The following is a 19,984-nucleotide window of genomic DNA, read 5'->3' as shown; positions in this document are numbered from 1 at the left end:
TCCTGTGGAGGTTCTCTGGCAGTTACGTGTCAAGTGACGGCACCATGATGTGCCTGTGCACGCCTTAATGGATTGGCCAATGGCCTTGGACTTCTCAAGTTTGGTTTAGATAAACCCAAAGAGTTGTTTTTTTGTATATACATCTGTCTTGCAATTTGTCTAACTTATATTTTGTTCCTGAGTGACTTGTGTTGTTTGCCTACAGTTGTATGTGTTTCAGAAAGCTTGCTGATCCATTTGCTGTTGTTTGTAGTATCTGAGTTTGTGGGCAGTGCTGTTGCCCACCAAGACAAGGGTATATGTTGACTTTATGGATATGTGGGTGTAAATGCAAAGGTGGTGTCAGGGCATTGTGTACTGTTTGGTATGGTAAGTATTTCATCTAGTCTTATCCAGTGTGAGACTGTATGGTGTTAGACTTGACTGATATGGATTATGTATTCATCTGATGTGTGTCAGCTGGAGTCTTGTTTGTGCAGGCATGGAGTGTGTTCAGTTGTGCTACCTTTGTTCGTATTAGACTGTGCATGTGTCCATTCAGCTTGGTGTACCTTGCAGCTAATTAATGTGTAGGTATATCACATGCATTTGCAGTTGGATGTGCTTTGTTGACTTGCCCTTCTATATTGCACAGATAGGCATGTCATTTGGGTCTAGTATTGTTTGTTCCAGAGATACCTGAAGGGCCAGTTCCTGTGCATGTGTTGTTTTATGGGCAGTTGCAAGGTGATATGAATCCCAGGGCAGCCTTCTTCCCTGAGAGTCCCTCATGCACCTATCCCTATTGTGCAGGTTTCGTTTGCATAGTGAGCTTGGGATATTTGTCTCTCTGTTTATTATGCATCCCATCGTCCTTCTATTGTTTTACAAGGTGGGTGATATGTGTGTCCATTGGAGGGCTGTTTGATGGTATTGCTGTTTATGTTCCATGCCACATCCATACATATGTGTGTTGAATGTGATGACAGTCCATGGTGTGTGAGGAATGTGAGTGTGTGGGTTGTATTTATAGCTGTGATGTTGTGTGGCACAATGTTGTGTACACTAGACTGCCCCTGTGCCTGAGATAAGTGGACGTGTGTTTTTATGTAGTGTTGCGGTGCAGTGTGAGTGCCCTGCCCAAAGGATATGTACTGTGACTATGCATGTGTCCTTCTTTGTGTATGATTTCCAAACCGGGACACAGTGACACGTGTACTTGGTGCCCGTAGCGTGAACCCCATATCATAATGTCGAAGCACAATGATCTGTTGGTACGGTTAATAACACAGGTAGGTAGGTGTACTTCTGGTTGGTTTTGTGTACAGCGGTGTGGATTTTGGGCTCCTTCGATGACCAGCAGCAGTGGCAAAACATGCATGATGGGTTCCATGGTGGCACCACCCGTGTAAGAATGCCTGCAGGAGAGTTCCACCCTTTATTGTCGCCGTTCCCACCTGCTGAGATATGGTGGTTGGACCGCCATGGTCACATTGGCAGTATGCAACCTCATATGTGTCCGATGGCAACACAGGCTCTGCTGGCCTGTTTGTGCCGCCTTGTGACCGTGACGGTCTGTGCTGCCTGGCAGTGCCGGTAGCACAGTGGTGGTCTTTGCTCCATACACCAGCATGACTCGTAATACAGCGGTTCGATCGTTAACCCGATGGCAGCAGGACCACCAACACCACCATAGCCGTCCATGGGCCTCCAAACTCGTAATGAGGCCCTAAGAGATGTCTGCAAACCCAGCAGACATCTCTTACATTGGGAGGAACTGCCACCTCTGAGGTTCCTGTCAACGCACTGAAAGTGTGCTGGGTGGCTCCGTCAACATGATGGTGCTGTATAGCACACTTTCAATATCTTTTTATTTTTATTTTCAAAAACAAAATCCCAAACCTGGATTTTCTTTTTGAAAATTAAAAAGGCACTGACCCTCCTTCCCAGGGGAGTTTCCTCCTTTGGCGTGGGGGTAATTGAACTGCTTTTATTTTCTCTAACTGCCATGTTTGGGATAAAAGAAATATGTGAAAGTAAAAACTGGGTATTTATCCGCCCACTCTAAACTTGGCAGGCAGACAAATCGTTAAAACTCTGATGGCCCTTAATCTGTTAAATGCCAGCAGGGGAGACTGAGTAGTCTCGGACATAGTAAACATACACCTGCCTTTAAGTTAGACGGGCGTACATTCCGTTTGGTGGAGCAGGTATTCTGTTGCCTTTGTAATGGAGCACCCTCTCCACCACACTCTAAATCAGGCCCTAAATATTTTTGTACATGCACAAGTATTTTAAATATACTGTGGCAATTTAGCCATGTTGTACTATACACATTAACTGGTTTGTGTCTGTAAAGCACAACCTCCTTCTGAGGTTGGCACAACAAAGTGAGTATTTTAGAGAGTACTCGAGTTTTTCACACAGTGAAAGAATTCTCTCATTCCTTCCATCAAGAGGATCCTGGCACCTTTGAGTTTCTATTTTATCACGGTTCTCTCTCCTATTCACTTGCTGTGGGAGGTAGTTTAAAAAAAATTGTATAGATTTTAGCATTACATGCGCCAGTTGATTAAGGACAAAGCACTGGTCCATTTAGATGGCAATTACCTTGCATTATTTTTTATTGCTTTCTCACTATTTTGCATTAAACACTTTAGACTTTATAGATTATCCTGAGTGTTGTATTTTCTCTTACAGCCTGGCACACTGGCTGGGAATCGGCTACGTAAGGTAAATAGGAAAGCGCTGGACTAGCTACAAGCAAATATTACAGGCACTAGAGGTAAGGGAGTGATTTCTTCAGGAAGGCTGGGCTAAAGCATGACCCAGCTTTGCACCTAGTGATTCAGCAGGACTTCATGTGCACGTTGAACCAAATTTAGGTAAAGTCTAACTTTGCTGACCATATTATGTTTGCTTGCTTCATACTTCTCTGAAATGTGTTAAAAGTGCACAAAGAGGTGTCCTCTGTGTAGGAGATGATGAGATAATAGGCTGGTAGGGTAGGTAGGAAGGGAAGGTGGCTAGAGATAAAGATTGTGTGTGTAACCCAATAGTTTAATGCAAGTGTGCTCTAGAATTAGCACAGAAGCGTAGAAAAAGTGCCTGGGCCCAAAGCACAGATCCTTGAAGGTTGAATGTATGGAAGAAAAAGGACCTCCGTTTTCTTCATCCTGACTTATTCTGAAGCCCCTCCAAGCATATAACTGAAGGTCAGCTGAATGCTGAGAGATCTTTGGGTGTGAGTGTACGTACAATAATTGATACCCCACCCTCCATAAAACCACCTGGAAAAATAACTTGGGGACTTTCTAACTAACTTGTTCTTTGATTCCATTTCCTTTGTTTGTTATGTTATTGGTGTTTTTATAGCAAACTAATCACCTGTGAGGCTATCTGAGTGCTCTGTAGAAAGTGCGAGAGGTCAGCCTTAGAGGGCTTACTTGAAAAGCGTTATCTTCAGCATCTTGCAAAAGTCAAAAAGAGATAAGGAGGCTAAGATGTGATGTGGGAGGTCCTTCCAAGTTATAGGGCCTGTTCTGTGAAGCCATGGCCCCCTGCCCAGGTTCTGTGTATGCGTGAGGTGTGTGCTAGTGAGAGACTATCAGATCAGTAGTATTTGGAAGCCTGGCTGGAATTGAATGCTGCTGTTCAGGTAGGTAGGGTCTGTACAGTGGAGTGCTTCGTAGAAGTGGGTCAGGAGTTTGAAGTGCGTGCGCTTGTGTATCAGTAGCCAGTGGTGTTCCCTGAGGTGTGTTGTGTTGTGGGCTCAGCTTGGGAGGTTGAGAACTAGACTGGTTGTGGTACTGTGGATGGTCTGCAGTCTTCTTGTGAGCTGATTTATTATCCATGCATACAAGGTGTTCCCTTAGTCCAGTGTGCTGGTGATGAGGGCTTGGGTGATAGTTTTCCTGGTGTTGTCTGGGTGCCCCTTGAAGATTTTCTTCAGTATTCTTACAGTGTTGATGCAGGATGGGACCACTGCATTGACTCGGGTGGGGATGCCCATGGTTCTGAGGCAAGGCATGAGGGTGAGAATAAGGTCTGTGGGCCACCAGATGAAGTCACATGTTGAGGCGCTTTTTCCAAAAAACACGACTTCGGTCTTGCCTGAGTTTAGCTTGAGGTAACTGGATTTCATTAAGGAAGCTACTTCTGTTGTGCATGTGGTGAACTTATTCCTGGTGTTAGGTGTTTTGTTCTAGAAGAACAATGTCAGTTGTGTGTCATCAGCATAAGGGGATGTTTTTGTTGTAATCTCGTATGATGTCATGCACTGGAGTCATTTGGGCCCTCATTCTGACCCTGGCGGTTTGAAACCGCCAGGGCAGAGGGCCGCGGAAGCACCGCCAACAGGCTGGCAGTGCTTCATGGGCAATACCGCCGCGGTCAGAAAAGGGCACCCAGCGGTTTCCCGCCGGTTTACCCCTGGCCCAGGGATTCCGACCCCCTTCCCGGCAGCCTGTTTCTGGTGGTTTTCACCGCCAGAACCAGGCTGGCGGGAACGGGTGTCGTGGGGCCCCTGGGGGCCCCTGCACTGCCCATGCCACTGGCATGGGCAGTGCAGGGGCCCCCTAACAGGGCCCCACAAAGATTTTCAGTGTCTGCTTTGCAGACACTGAAAATCGCGACGGGTGCCACTGCACCCGTCGCACCCCTGCAAATCCGCCGGCTCCATTCGGAGCCGGCTTCCTCTTTGCAGGGGCTTTCCCTCTGGGCCGGCGGTGCAGTCTTTTGGAGGTTTCCGCCCGGCGGGCGTTGCCCGCCGCCCGCCAGGGTCGGACTGACCCCCTTGATGTTGTAGAGTGTTAGGCTGAGTACGGATCCCTGCAGCACTCTGCAAAGAAGATCTCATGATTTAGAGAAATAGGGGGCGGTTTGGGTTCTTCCAGTGAGGAAGGAGCATATACACTTCATGGTGTGTCCCCGGATGTCTGCTTCATGAATTCATTGGATTAGGATGGGATGGGAGACAGTGTCAAAGACTGCTGATAGATCTAGAAGGATAAGAGCTGCATTCCCACCCTGCAGAGGATCATTCTGATGTCATCCGTTGCTGCTGTAAGGGTGGTTTTTGTTCTGCGGTTGGATCAAAACCCTGATTATGTGTCATCAAGAAGCTGGTGTTTGGTGAGGTGGTCTGAGATGCACTTGTTGATGGCTTTATCGAATACTTTGGGCTGGGCAGTGAAGGAGAAAGGAGGAATATTGGTCAGTAATTGGCAAGTTTGGTTAGGTCAGCTGAGGGGTTCTTAAGGAGGGAGTTGACAATCATGTGCTTCCATGGTTTCCGGAAGGTGGCTGTACTGATGGAGGTGTTGAGGATGGTGGTGAGGGCCTTGTTGACTTTTGACCTGTGGTTGGGACAGGGGTCCATTGGGGCCCACAGGGAACGGTCTTCATGATTGTTCATGATCGTTGTGGTTTGCTCTATGCTACTGGTGTCCCATGTGGTGATTGCGTTATCTTTATTTGCCACTCAGAGAATTCTCAAGGGGTTTAGGGGGTCTAGTTGTGGAGCGAAGTTGTTTGCTATGGTTGTGATCTTGTTGCAAAAGAAGTCTGAGAGGTTGTTACACAAATCTTTTGATGGTTTCATGTTGACATTGGCAGCTGCACATGTGGTAAAGCCTTTGACACTTACAAAGATTTCTTTACTGCTGTTATAGCTGGAATTTATTAGTTCAACAAGGGCCTTCCACTTGGTTTCTCAGACTAGCTTGTTGTACTTTCTATGGGTGGCATTGAAAGCATCATTTTCTACTTTGCTGGTTCTCCATTCCAGTTCTAGGTAGTGTAGCGTGATCATTCTGAAGTCTTCAGTGTACCCTCTGGTTTGTGTTCTAGTTTTTACTGTGTTACTTCACTTAATGGGGTCAGAGTATTGAGGCAGTTGGTGATCCTTTTGATGTGATGTGTGAGGAAGCCTGTGGGTAGAATGTTTTGGATTGGAGGGGCAGATTGGGGTCAGATTGATTGTTTTGGATTAAAGTGGGTCAGACTGGATGGGGAAGACTGGAGTACAGCAGAATGTTTTGGATTGGAGTGGGGCACATTGGAGTGGGGAGATTGCTTTGGACTGGAGTGGAGCAGATTCAAGTGGCCCAGATTAGAGTGGGGTACACTGGAGTGGGGTAGATTGTTTTTGATTGGTGTGGGGCATATTGTGTTGGACTGCAGTGAGGCAGACTGGAGTGGGGCAGAATGCTTTGGATTGGAGTGGGGCCGATTGTTTTACATTGCAGTAGGAAAGATTGGGGTGGGATTGAGTGGAGTGGATTGGAGTGGGGCAGATTATTTTGGATTGAAGTGGGGCAGGTTGCATTGGGGTTGCTTTTTGTGGACTGGAGTGGAACAGATTGTTTTTATTGGAGTGGGATAGGCTGTTTTGGCTTTGAGTGGGGCAGATTGATTTGGTCTGGAGTGAGGCAGATTTTTTTTAATTGGTGCGGGGCAGATTGGAGTGGGGTAGATTGTTTTTCATTGGAGTTTGGCAGATTGTTTAAGTTTAAGATTAGAGTGGGGCAGATTGTTCTAGATCTGCGTGAGACAGACTGGAGGGGGGGGGCAGATTGTTTTGGAGTGGAGTGGTGAAGATTGTTTTTATTGGAGTGGGGCAGACTACTTTGGATTGGAGTGTGGTAGACTGGAGTGGGGCATATTGTTTTAAATTGGAGTGGGACTGTAGCAGGGAGGCCAGGCCTTGCGAAGACAATGTCAGTCCAGAGAACCTGGGCCCTCTGGACCCATGCCTCTGGGGCATGGCAAAGCACGTCATGTTGGTACCCGTGGAAAATCGTGCAGACGTATGGACGCAGGAGGAACGAGAAGACGGAAAAGGGATCGAAGAAGCAGACGGGGTCAGAGACTGATGGGACAAGGAGAAAAGAGACGGAGACCACAGGAGTGAGGAAAGAACAGATGGGGACCCAAAGAGAGCACGGCCAAAGACCCAAGGAACGAGGAAAAAGAATAGGGAGACCTGAGGAGAAAGGACAAAGGAAGCAAGACTGGAGAAGACAACTGGCCAAGAACCCCACCCGGGAGGAACACTGAGGCCCGCCATGTCCCTGGAGGGGTGTGGCAGTCACAGGTATGCAATGGCTTACGTGATCGGTTTCAGGGTTGGGCCCAGGGGAAAAAGGAGAGGGGGAGGATATTTGGGAACACAGAGACACCATAGGATCTATTCTAATAGCACATACGGATATAGACATAGGACCTCATTATGACATTGGTGGTAAATCCCGCGTACTGCCGTGGTGACGGCCACCAACATACTGCCACGGTGGCGAATATCCGTTCGCCATATTATAACACACACACCAAACTGACAGAATACTGCCACAAACACAAATCCGCCAGCCCAAAGGTCAGTGCTAAAGTGTTGGTATGAACACCCATACAGTTAAGCCAACAAAACAACACCCACCACATTATGTCCCACAAATCACCACGGCGGACATTCAATGGCGGTAAACCATTGGCGGTACACTCTGGTGCGCTCAGAATGGCCACCCCAATACAAAACAAAACAACATTGGCCAAAACTAAACGCACACACCTGATACTCATACACACACCACACACACCCACCCATAGCACTATAAAACACACACCCACATCACACACCACCCTTTACGAATACCAATAAGCACCACAAGTCTAACACGAAGACCACTGAGACAACTACACACACACACACACACACACCACAAACACCCATACATCCGTCACGCACCCCACACCACACACCCCACATCACTCAACACCCTCTGCACAACACACACTACACAACATCCATGTCCCCACAAAGGCACCCCCGTTTCACAGATGAGGAGTTGCAGGTCATGGTCGAGGAAATAGTCAGTGTAGAGCCACAGCTGTTTGGAGCACAGGTACAGCAAACATCCATTGCCAGGAAGATGGAGCTATGGCAGAGAATCATGGACAGGGTGAATGCCGTGAGACTGCATCCAAGATCAAGGGATGACATCAGGAAGAGGTGGAACGACCTACAGGTGAAGGTACGTTCCGTGGCAGCAAGGCACCAGCTTTCCATCCAGAGGACCAGTGATGGACCTCCACCTTTTCCCCCACAGCTCACAGCATGGGAGGAGCAAGTCTTGGCACTACTGCATCCTGACGGACTCACTGGAGAAGCCGGAGGACTGGATACTGGTGAGTCAATATTTACTACTTATCACCCCCATACCTGCGTGCCATCTCACCCTCTCTCCCATCATTCCACTCCATTCAACAGACTGCACATACACATATGACTAACCCCAATGCCAAGCCCTGCATGCCATACCGATGCATGGACAGCCCTCCCAGCCCTGCATGGACACCCATCACCAAAGCAAGCACAGCATGGAGAACTAATAAGCACACAATCAATCACCATGCACAAACAAAGGTGGCAGGGCAACAACAACTATAGAGGGGAAGCAAGGGTTGTACAATATGTCACAGACATGAAGTATAATACATCCCCACAGGTGCCCCAGCCAATCTCAGAGGCGAGGAGGTGCCATGACCAACCAGTCCCCCAACAGAAGAAGCCCCCAGTGATGACAGTAACTCTGGACTTCAGGATCTGGACGAACTACCTGGCCCATCAGGGACCACTGGTTAGTCGGCCACCCCAGCCCACTCACAGTCCACCACAGAGCCTCCCCCATCAGCATACAATGCCACAGTACCCACCCAACATCCCCACACCTCTGTCCCCAGGACACGTCAATCAGAAAAGTGCCCACCTGTACAGGGACCCCAGTCCACACCTCACACCCAGGAGAATCAGGGACCTGGGGTCAGTGGCAGTGGGCACACCGTTCAGGGGACAGAGGCACAGGGGAACAGGGACACTGGGAGGTCCGCTGTGCGCCAAGGGGAGGACAGGACCAGGGAACTGACTTTCCAGGAGGCACTCACCAATGTCTTGGAGGCTTAACAACAATCCCAGGACAAGATGGGCCAGATCCTTACCAACATGCAGGAGAACATCCGGCTCCAGGAGGTACACCATCAGGAGATCAGGGAGGATTTGCAGGCCCTCAACACCACCATGGTCTCCATAGCAGGGGTGCTGGCAGATATGGCAAACATCATGAGGGAATGGACAGCACACCAGTGGGCCCCTACCACTAGCCAGTCTACTGACCAGCCCACCGCTTCCACTGCAGCTAATGGGCAGGACACCCTGCCACAGGACCCACAGGCCAGCAGTACCCCTCCTCCTGCAGAAGGTGAACCACCCCACAAACGTTCCCTGCAACCCAGACAGAAGCCAGACAAAGTTATGAAGACCAAGACCACCACCAGAAAATGAGACCCTGCAAAATGTCCTCCTTGTGTCCCCCCTTGTCTACTTTGAAATGCCTTAGCTCCCCTTCCTATTGCCCCTTGGACACCGGACCTCTGCCACAAATAGACTGGAACAATACCCTGGACCAACCTCTACTATCACCACATCCCATTACATTATTCCGTCAATTATTTGCACTACAATAAACACCCTTGAACACAACCTAAATGAAAGTGTTTTATGTGATGAAAATGTGCATATATGGAAACAGTTACATCTTGTGCAAATGATCTGAACACTGTGATAGCATACATTTTAAGCCCAGTATTTGTCTGTAGACATCACATCAGTACACTGTTGTCATATCATCAACATCTGTAAAATGAAAAGCTATAGGTAACAGTAAGTACAGATGCAAAGGAAGTGAATGCCATCCTGCTACAGCCACACAGAACTCATCAATAATCAGAGGAATGGTCAGTTCCACTGTCTCATCTGTGTGTCATTGGAAGTATTCACGTTCAACTGATGTTCTGTTGTCCACATCCTCATCCTCTGCATCCTCATCCTTACTGTCCTCAGGGTCCACTGCTCCCATAGGGACATTTCCAGTCTCCTACTCCTGCAGATAAGGCACATGTCGTCTGAGGGCAAGGTTGTGCAACATGCAGCATGCCACTACTATCTGGCAGACCTTCTCAGGTCAGTAGAACAGGGATCCACTAGTTAGATGGAGGCCTCTGAACCTGCCCTTCAGGAGGCCGAAGGTCCTCTCAATAATTCTCCTGGTTCACCCATGTGCATCATTATAACGAATCTCAGCCCCTGTCCTGGCATTCCTCACAGGGGTCAGGAGCCACAATAGGTTTGGATAGCCAGAGTCACCTGCAAGTATTGAGGGACAAACATTAGACTTACACAATGGTATGGGGTCAACACCAGAAGGCATACACTGACATGCATTGGTTGGGGACTCAGCCTCACCAATTAGCCACACCCTGTGCCTCTGTAGTTCTGCCATCACATGTGGAATGTTGCTATTCCTCAGGACGAAGGCGTCATACACCGACCCAGGTTACTTGGCAGTGACATGGGAGATGTACTGGTCAGCCAGGCACACCATTTGCACATTGAGTGAGTGGAAACTCTTTTGATTCCTGAACACCTGTTCATTCTGGCTGGGGGGACAAACCAACATGTTTACCGTCAATCGCCCCAATAATGTTGGGTATATGTCCCATTGCATAGAATCCTGCCTTCACACTGTGGCCAAATCTTCCACCTGGGGGAAAGCAAAGTAGCTGCACATGTGTTTCACCAAGGCAGACAAAACCCTTGCCAGCACTATTGAGAACTTTGGTTGTGACATTCCTGCTGCCAAGCCCACTGTAGCTTGGAATGAACCAGTTGCCAAGAAATGGAGCACTGATAGAACCTGCACTAGAGGGGGGATCACAGTGGGATGACGGATAGCTGTGTCAGATGAGGCTCCAATTGAGCACATAGCTCTGTGATTGTGGCCCTGTCCAGTCTATAGGTCAGTATTATATGCCTCTCCTCCAGTGTAGCCAAGTCCACAAGGGGTCTGTACACAGGGGCTTGTCTCGTCCTCCGGTTCCTCTGCAGTGGTGGGTATCTAAGGGACACGAGTGAGTAGGCTGTCACAATTTGAACAATGGATCCACCACCTCAGTGTACATCGAGCAGGAACGTGATGGGACATTGGGAATGGCAATGTGTGTGCAAAAAATGGTAATGACGCATTTCTCGATTATCTGAATATTGTCCACCACCATAAAATGTCGACTGCCTGTCCTGTATGTAAGGACATGTGGAAGTGAGGTAACTCCGCCGGTGTTGCGCATCATCGCGGAAGGCGGTCTTGCACCACCCTGCCATTCCTCATTGGATAACATGGGGCTCTTTGGAGTACAGTGGCCAATGGGGCTCGCCTGCGACGGTGATCGTGCTCACCGCTGTGGACGTGACCACCATTTTCTGTCCATAACCTCACTCGATTCCTGACTTTCCACAGGACAACACCTACACTGCGTGTGCTGCTCTGACCTGTGTCTGGATCCTCCCATGGCCCGTGTGACCGAGGAAAGGGCCACTGCCTTCACTTCAGAGGAGTTGGAAGGTTTGGTGGATGGGGTCCTACCACAGTATGGGCAGCTGTATGGGCCTCCAGGCCAACAGGTGTGTACACCTTGGGCATGAGGCATGTGACAGGGTTTCATGAAGATGTGTGTGGAAGCATTGTGTCATTTGTGGGGGGTCGTATGTCTGGCGGTATTGTACATGGTGGGCACTGAGTTATGTGTGTGCCAATGGGGATGGAAGAGGATTTGTGGGCCATATGTGTGACAGGCTGGATTGTATGTGTAATGGTGTCCTAGTGTCTGTGTTTCCTCTGCAGGTCAGCGCCCATCAGAAGAAGGGACTGTGGTGTGCCATTGCCAAGGACTTGCAGACCCCGGGGTCTACAAGGCAGAACACCCACTATAGGAAGTGGTGGGAGGACCTGAGATGTTGGGCCCGGAAGACTGCAGGGGCCCAGCTGGGGATGGCCTCCTCTCTGATGGCAGCCACTGTCACTGTTCATACAGTCCCCCTCCAACTAGCACTTCCCAGTCGCAATCTCCTCAACCCCATCCCATCCCATGGTCACATACAGAAAAGCATGCACACAAACCAGCACACAAGAGTGGCACAGACAAACACAGGTAGCACACGTCAGGCCACAGGCACTCACACAAACAACAAACAGTTGCACACATGACAACATGCACTGACTCCACTGTCTCCCCCTCCGCCTCCTCCTCCTCCCTCACTGTCACATCTGCACTCACACCTGCATGCACTGTATCAACAGCCACCACCACTATCACCATACCAAGCAGCACACACACCTCAGTTGCAGACACCTCCACAACATCCATCCACGCGTCCGGTGCCCTCTCCCACCCTGTCTGCCCCACCACCTCCTACGAGACACAAATGCACACACACAGACACCCAACAGCCATCCACCTTATAGCAGCTCACTGCCTGTGCACCTGCAGCCAACTCCAGCAGACGTACACCTCCGACAACCACTCCCTCAACCTCTACTCCCATCCCTCCTCCCTTATCCTGCCCCACCATCCCTAAAATACTTTTCCTTGCCCAACTTGACCTCTTCCCTCCCCTCCACCCTCCCTGTCCTGCCCGTAAGAGCAGGGTCCCAATGACCCAGCCCAGCACCTCAGTCAAACAGTCCACGAGGACAGTGGAGGCATCTCCAAGTCATGGAGGCAAGAGAGGGAAGGAATCACTAAAGGGGTGCATTAATGGGGGAAAAAAGGGCACTCAAGGACAAAAAGGACACAATGTAACTATAAGGTGCCCTCACAAGGGACCACACCCATCCCTCAAACTTTTACCAGGTATCGCAGAAACAATTAACACCTACGTGAGGCACTCAAACAAATTATTAACAATGAAAAAATACATGCACAATATTACAATGAAGTAATCCACAGTCAAAAATGAGCATCCCAATCAGTCCATTGATATGTGGTCAAATTATCGTGATTTATTGAAGGAAAATTCTCCCAAAGATGGAATCCCACCAAGTCCATTCATCGGAGATTCACAAAGTATTTTGAAACAAAACCAAGCCAACACGTGTTTCGTCACGGGAAAATAATCCCAACGGCTTCTTCAGGGCTATAAATTATACAAACAAATCACTTGAGGGGAGAAACTAAATATTCTAGTAATCAAATGGGTGGTAAATACCCATAGTTAGTGTATAATAACAAAACATATAGAAATCACAAGAAAAGGAGAGGAAAGTGACAGTCAAACACATCCCTGAATGCCTATTGAAAAAACCAACATGAAAAAACCTCCAAATATGAGCTACACCAACTAGAGTACAAGAAACGAAAAGATATTTCTAAAGAACCTTTTCCTATACAAAGGGCCACTGAGAACATGCAGAACATCATGGGATAGAAATCATGACCCCACCAATTGAAATTGAATTCAGTCGGCTAAATTACCCAATGAAAATTAAAAGTGCAAAGTACTGGTCAAACCATGTAGAAGAAATTAGTCAAGAAACCATGCAGGAAACCACGTGGTAAAAAAAATCATAATACCACCAAAAGTGATTACATCAACACCAATCTATTTACCTTGAATGTAAGACACTCGTGAATCAATAATCTTCCACAATTATCCGTAATTCACCCCCGACAAGGCCCGGGTCTAGCTAAGTAGTACACACACCTGTATCAATAATGACATCAACCAGCACCCAAAATTATTTAAACTTCAAAATTCACCACACCTTCACCATAAATATATAATCAATCAGTAATTCACCTCCTCATATGCAAATCTTTTTATGGGGTGGTTTGAGGATAAGTGGGTTTGGTTTTGGGGCCCTGGGTCTACCCAGCGGCAGACATATATACTGTACTGGGGTCGCTACATAGACGATTGTTTTTTGATTTGGACGGGTGGTACGGATAAACTGATTGAATTTTGTGAATTTTTTAACTTGAATTCTATGAATGTAAGATTTACTTATCAATTTAGTTCTGAGAGTATCAAATTTTTGGATGTTGAAATTTTTATTGTCAATAATAAGATTCAGAGCAGGCTTTTCCGTAAGGCCACAGCGTGTAATTCTATTTTGCACGCTAACAGTGCACACCCCAAACATCAAATTGTATCCATTCCCCATGGAGAACTGGTGAGAGCACGACGTAACTGTAGTTTGGATAATGAATTTTTGTGTCATGTGAATGAGATGGGAAAGAGATTTGCAGTACGAGGTTACCCTAATAATGTAATTAAGAGGGCACAACATCGGGCAAGACAACTCAAGAGAAGTGATACTTTAAAAGTAAAGGATCCAAACAATTGTTGGTGTGGTACATTGGCCGTATATGGGAGTTATCACCGCCATGGTCGTAATTTGGCAGTAATTACCGCTGGCCTGTTGGCAGCATTACTGCCACTTTATCACTCACCACCAATGTCATAATGACCACCATACTGTTGTACGGGAGAAGGCAGCACTGAGTGATCCCAAAGTTCTTCTGCCCGCATTGGTGAGGCACAACACCCTAAAGATTCCGGAGCCTATTTTTCTACTCTGACTCACCTAGGTTCTTCTCCCCCCCATCGAACCTGGTGTTATGTTTGCATGCCTTTAAGAAATAAAAGAGAAAAATATAAAAGAAACCAGACAGCACTTACCTGAAACGGGGCCTTTATTTTATTTTCTCCCCATGATCCCTGGTAACAAGTAGCTTGGAGGACATTGGTGAATTCCTGTAACGAAAGACAGAAACAGCGCATAAGAAAACAAAAGAAAGAAGAGCAGAAAATAGAGAAAACAATAACTCTGAACCATCATCAGAAGAAGAATGGATTCCTTTTTTGTTATTTGTTTTTCCAATATTTATTGGAGATTTCCTGCAGAACATTCTTCTTTCATTTATCGAAGGCCCCAGTAAGAAACGCCACGGCTATATCCAGATACCGTCCGTGTGTTCCTTCCACTGTGGTGTCAGAAGTGGGATATTGAACAGAATTGACATTAAATAGGGAACATGGAGGACAAACGGATATTAGAGGACATGATCACACAACTAGCTGAGGGTCAACAACACCTACAATTGGTCTGGGAAGACCAGGTGAAGATAGCCCAGACAGATAGGGAAGCATTACAAGTCACACTCAAAAGCCAAGCCACTATAATCGCAAATAATCAATTGGTTCATGAATCAGCCATCCAAAGACTCACAGACACAATCGCAACCACCAGGGTACACCCTAACATCCCTAGTTCCATACTACAGAAACACCAGGAAGGAGAGGACCCTGAAGCCTTCTTTACTAGTTTTGAAAGGGTGGCAGGCTCTGTGAATTGATCCTAGGAAAGGTGGGGACGGTACATAGCTCCACTGCTTACAGGTATGATGCAGGCTGCATATCAAGCCATGAGCCCCATGGGTATCATACCATACGGGGAGAGATTAAGAAGGCTATTCTGGAAAGAGTCAGCCTGGATTCGTAACACTACCGGTTGAAATTCCAGAAAACCAGATGGAACATACCCGAAACCCCCAGGGCTCTTTTTTTAGGACCAGGAACTCAAGTGGTTATGTCACACAGAACACACAAAAGAGGAAATAATCCAGGCCATATTGTTAGAACAGCTCCTGAATGCACTACCTGTTGGCACATGCAATTGGATTAAACAACAGCCGGAGGTCATGGTCTCTCAAGCCATTGAATTAGCAAACACCTTCATACAGCCCCAGAATTCAGAGTGACACCTACGAAGGGAGGGACCAGACTCCCAAAAGTAGCACTTCCGCTCAAAAACCCAGTTATCGAACATCCCAGGAGGGACACCTACACATGTGCTGCCCCCCTAAGGAACCAAGACAAAGTCCAGAGTGTTTTAACTGTGCTGAATGGGGCCACATCGCTCGGAATTGTCCACACAAGATACCAACCCCAGAACCAATAGAAGTAGGAATAACGAGGGGCAGAGTTTTGTGGGCTGGCGGGAAAGCCACTCAATATGCCGGAACAATAAAAGTGAATCAGGTAATAGCATTGGTATTAATTGACTCAGGATGTTGTCAATCTGTAGTCAATGCAAGCCGGGTCTCTGTCAACCAGTGGGTAACAGGAGAGACTGCCACCATCAGTTGTGTTTACGAGGACTGTAAGGTATACCCCGTAGCTGTGATAACCATTGACTGGAGAGGAAATGAAGAGATCGAAGTTAGAGTTATACCACAGTTGGTGGAGGACATTATTATAGGTACCGATTATCCGGACTTTCAACTCTTGTTGGAAGAAATATGCCTGCAAAACCCAGTCACTGCATGGCTGACCAACTCCCCCTTCTTTCAGAACCAGATCGAACCAGGAAAGGATAGAACAATATTAAACAAAAGGGAAAAAAGAAAACCAAGGAAAGACTACCAGACAAGGATCCTAGAAAATAGCCAAACCAATACCCTACAGACACGGAAAAGAGTCTTAACAACACCGGTATAATTTAGAGTATGTCAAAGAGAGGATGCTTTCCTAAAGAACCCATGGGCATATGCTGTCATGGAACCAACCGAACAGGTGGGTCCCTATTTCCTCACCAAGAACGGATTTTTGTAGAGAGTCATACACCAGAACCAGAATAGGAAAACTCAGCTGATTGTTCCCGTTCCCTTCCGTACCCAAGCTTTGCATCTAGTGCATGGACAGACAGGGGGAGGTCATTATCGTAGGGGTAAAACAGAGGAGTACTTACTCCAACACTTCTACTGCCCAGGGGTCTTCTCTGATAGCATACGATTCTGTAGCACTTATCCAGAATGTCAAATGGTAAACCCCTCTTGTAGCCCAAAAGCACCACTACTTCCTTTATCCATAATCTGAGTCCCATTCTCTAGAGTGGGGATGGATCTGGTTGGCCCATTGTTATCCTCCTTAAGGGGTTATCAATACATATTAATCTTAGCGGATTACACCACTCGTTATCTAGAGGCAATACCTCTCACTAGTATGACTACCAAGAACATAGACCACGCCATGATTGGGTTTTTCTCTAGGGTTGAGTTTCTCAAGAGATACTGGTGGACCGAGGCACTCCATTCATGTCCCGGCTCATGGTCCAGATATGCCAACTATTAGGGGTGAAAGAGATGCACACCACAGTATATCATCCCCAAACCGACCTACTGGTGGAACGGTATAACAGAACCATCAAAACCCTCCTAAAGAAAACCATCACAGAGTCAGGTCGGGACTGGGATAAAAAGCTAACCCTGGTCCTGTACGCCATTAGAACCCATGTACAAGCATCAACAGGCTATAGGGGGTGATTCTGACCCTGGCGGTCCATGACCGCCATGGCGGAGGGCAGCGGAAGCACCGCCAACAGGCTGGCGGTGCTTCATGGGCGATTCTGACCGCGACGGTAAAGCCGCGGTCAGAAAAGGGCAACCGGCGGTTTCCCGCCGGTTTACCCCTGGCCCAAGGAATCCGCCATGGCGGTGCTGCTTGCAGCACCGCCATGGGGATTCCGACCCCCTTCCCGCCATCCTGGTCCTGGCGGTAAATACTGCCAGGAACAGGATGGCGGGAACGGGTGTCGTGGGGCCCCTGGGGGCCCCTGCACTGCCCATGCCACTGGCATGGGCAGTGCAGGGGCCCCCTCACAGGGCCCCATAATGATTTTCAGTGTCTGCAAAGCAGACACTGAAAATCGCGACGGGTGCCACTGCACCCGTCGCACACCAGCAACTCCGCCGGCTCCATTCGGAGCCGGCTTCATCGTTGCTGGGGCTTTCCCGCTGGGCTGGCGGGCGGCCTTTTGGCGGTCGCCCGCCGGCCCAGCGGGAAAGCCAGAATGGCCGCCGCGGTCTTTTGACCGCGGTGCGGTCATTCGGCGGTAACCGCATGGCGGGTGGCTACCGCCGCCCGCCGCGGTCAGAATGACCGCCATAGTCTGTTTGAGTTAGTGTTTGGGAGATAACCAAGGACCCTCCTAGACATGGCAGCAGAGCAGTGGGATGAGAAGGAGGAGAAAGGGCAGGATATACTTGAGTATGCACAACAGTTAAAAGAAAGTCTACACACAGTCTGGGAGGATGTATGGATACACCTAGAGAAGGCCCAGAGGAGATAGAAAAAGGGGTGTGACATTGTAACAAGATTAAGGGAGGTACCTGTAGGAAGAAAGGAGCTGATATTGCTGCCCACCCCTGAAAATAAGCTAAAGGCTAAATGGCAAGGTCCGTATAAGGTCCTTGAGAAAGTCAACCCTGTTACTCTAAACTCGAGATCCCCCACACGTCTAAGAAACACCAGATATATCATGTCAAACTCTTAAAACTCTGGGAGGAAGAGGATTCCATAACAGGGAAAAAGGACCCAATTCTCTTAATAAATAAGACCAAACCCTTAGACATACCTTTACTTCCCCGGCCTAGGAATAAGGAGAGTATTATACCCCAGATAGGCCCAGAGTTGACAGGACAGCAAAAGACACAGCTCCATAAATTACTTAGAAGCCACACTAGGGTTTTCTTCAGAACCCCTGGAACAACCTCCATGGTTCAACACAATATCCGTACAGAGGAAGGAAGGACCATATGCATTAAACCATATAGTATCCCAGAAGACAGAAGGCAGGTAGTGGAAATTGAAGCACAAGATATGTTACAAACAAGTATAAAAGAACCCTCCAACAGCCCATGGTGCTCCCCAGTAGTGCTATTACAGAAACCAAACTGGTCTATCCGGTTTTGCATAGACTTTCATCAGTTAAGTGCCATATCCACCTTTGACACCTACCCAATGCCCAGAGTGGATGAACTGATTGAACAACTAGGCCAAGCCCAGTTTACGTTAGATCTCACCAAGGGGTATTGGCAAGTACCTCTGAATCCAAATGACAAGAAAAGACGGAGTTTTCTATTCTGTCAGGATTATACTATTTCCTGGTATTGCCCTTTGGGTTTCATGGGGCCCCTACAACCTTTCAATGACTCATGGATACAATACTACAACTACACCAAGGGTATGCAGTGGCCTATCTCGATTATATAGTCATCCATAGCAATACACGGGAACAACACCTCGGACATCTGCCAGCTGTCCTACAAGGCCTAAGGGGTGCAAGGTTGACAGCCAAACCGGAGAAATGTAAACTAGCCCGACAATCCATTAACTATTTAGGTTACATAATAGAGAAAGGCCGTATATGACCCCAAGGAGATAAGGCTGAGGCAATACGGAATTTACCCCCACCCAAAACAAAACACAAAATCCATTCCTTCCTGGGAATGATGGGGTACTATAGATGCTTTATTCCCCATTATTCCACTTATGCAGCTCCTCTGACTGACCTTCAGGCCAAGAACCAACCCAACAAAATAGCTGGACTCTCTGGTAAGCAGTACAACATTTATCTAAGACTCAAGGAGATGCTGGTCATCCCTCCTGTTCTAAGATGCCCCGATTTTGCAAAACCATTTACATTACAAATTGATGCCTCTGACCAAGGTGATGAAGAAAGACATCTTCACCCCATAGTATATATCAGCAGAAAGCTCCTGTTGCGCGAAAACCACTATCCAACACTGGAAAAGGAATGTTTAGCCATTAAATGGGCTGTTGAGTCTCAGCAGTATTATCTACTGGGACAACTCTTTTGCCTATCACAGACCCTGCCCCATTGACTTGGTTAGCACGCCATAAGGACACCAAACAATGGGTCTTGAGATGGTTCTTATCCCTTCAACCCATTGTATTTCCGATCTGACATGCCCCGGGCGCCACACAGACAAACACGGATTTCCTTTCCAGATATCCCATTGACCCATGGCTATATCAGATGATTCATAGGGGGAGTGACTGTAGCAGGGAGGCCGGGCCCTGTGAACACAACGTCAGCCCAGAGAACCCAGGCCCTCTGGGCCCATACCCAATGGTGCCCGAAAAAGTGTGTCAAGTCGGTATGCGTAGAAAAGCGTGCCAACGTATTGATGGTGGAGGAATGAGAAGACGGAAAAGGGAGTGAAGAAGCAGATGTGGTCGAAGACAGGCGGGACAAGGAGAAAAGAGATGGAGACCAGAGGAGTGGGGAAAGCACAGGCGGGGACCCGAGCA

This window comes from Pleurodeles waltl, chromosome 7, assembly GCF_031143425.1.
Source record: "Pleurodeles waltl isolate 20211129_DDA chromosome 7, aPleWal1.hap1.20221129, whole genome shotgun sequence".
Lineage (NCBI taxonomy): Eukaryota > Metazoa > Chordata > Amphibia > Caudata > Salamandridae > Pleurodeles > Pleurodeles waltl.
The sequence above is the reverse complement of the archived record's forward strand: the minus strand, read 5'-3'. Positions refer to the sequence as shown.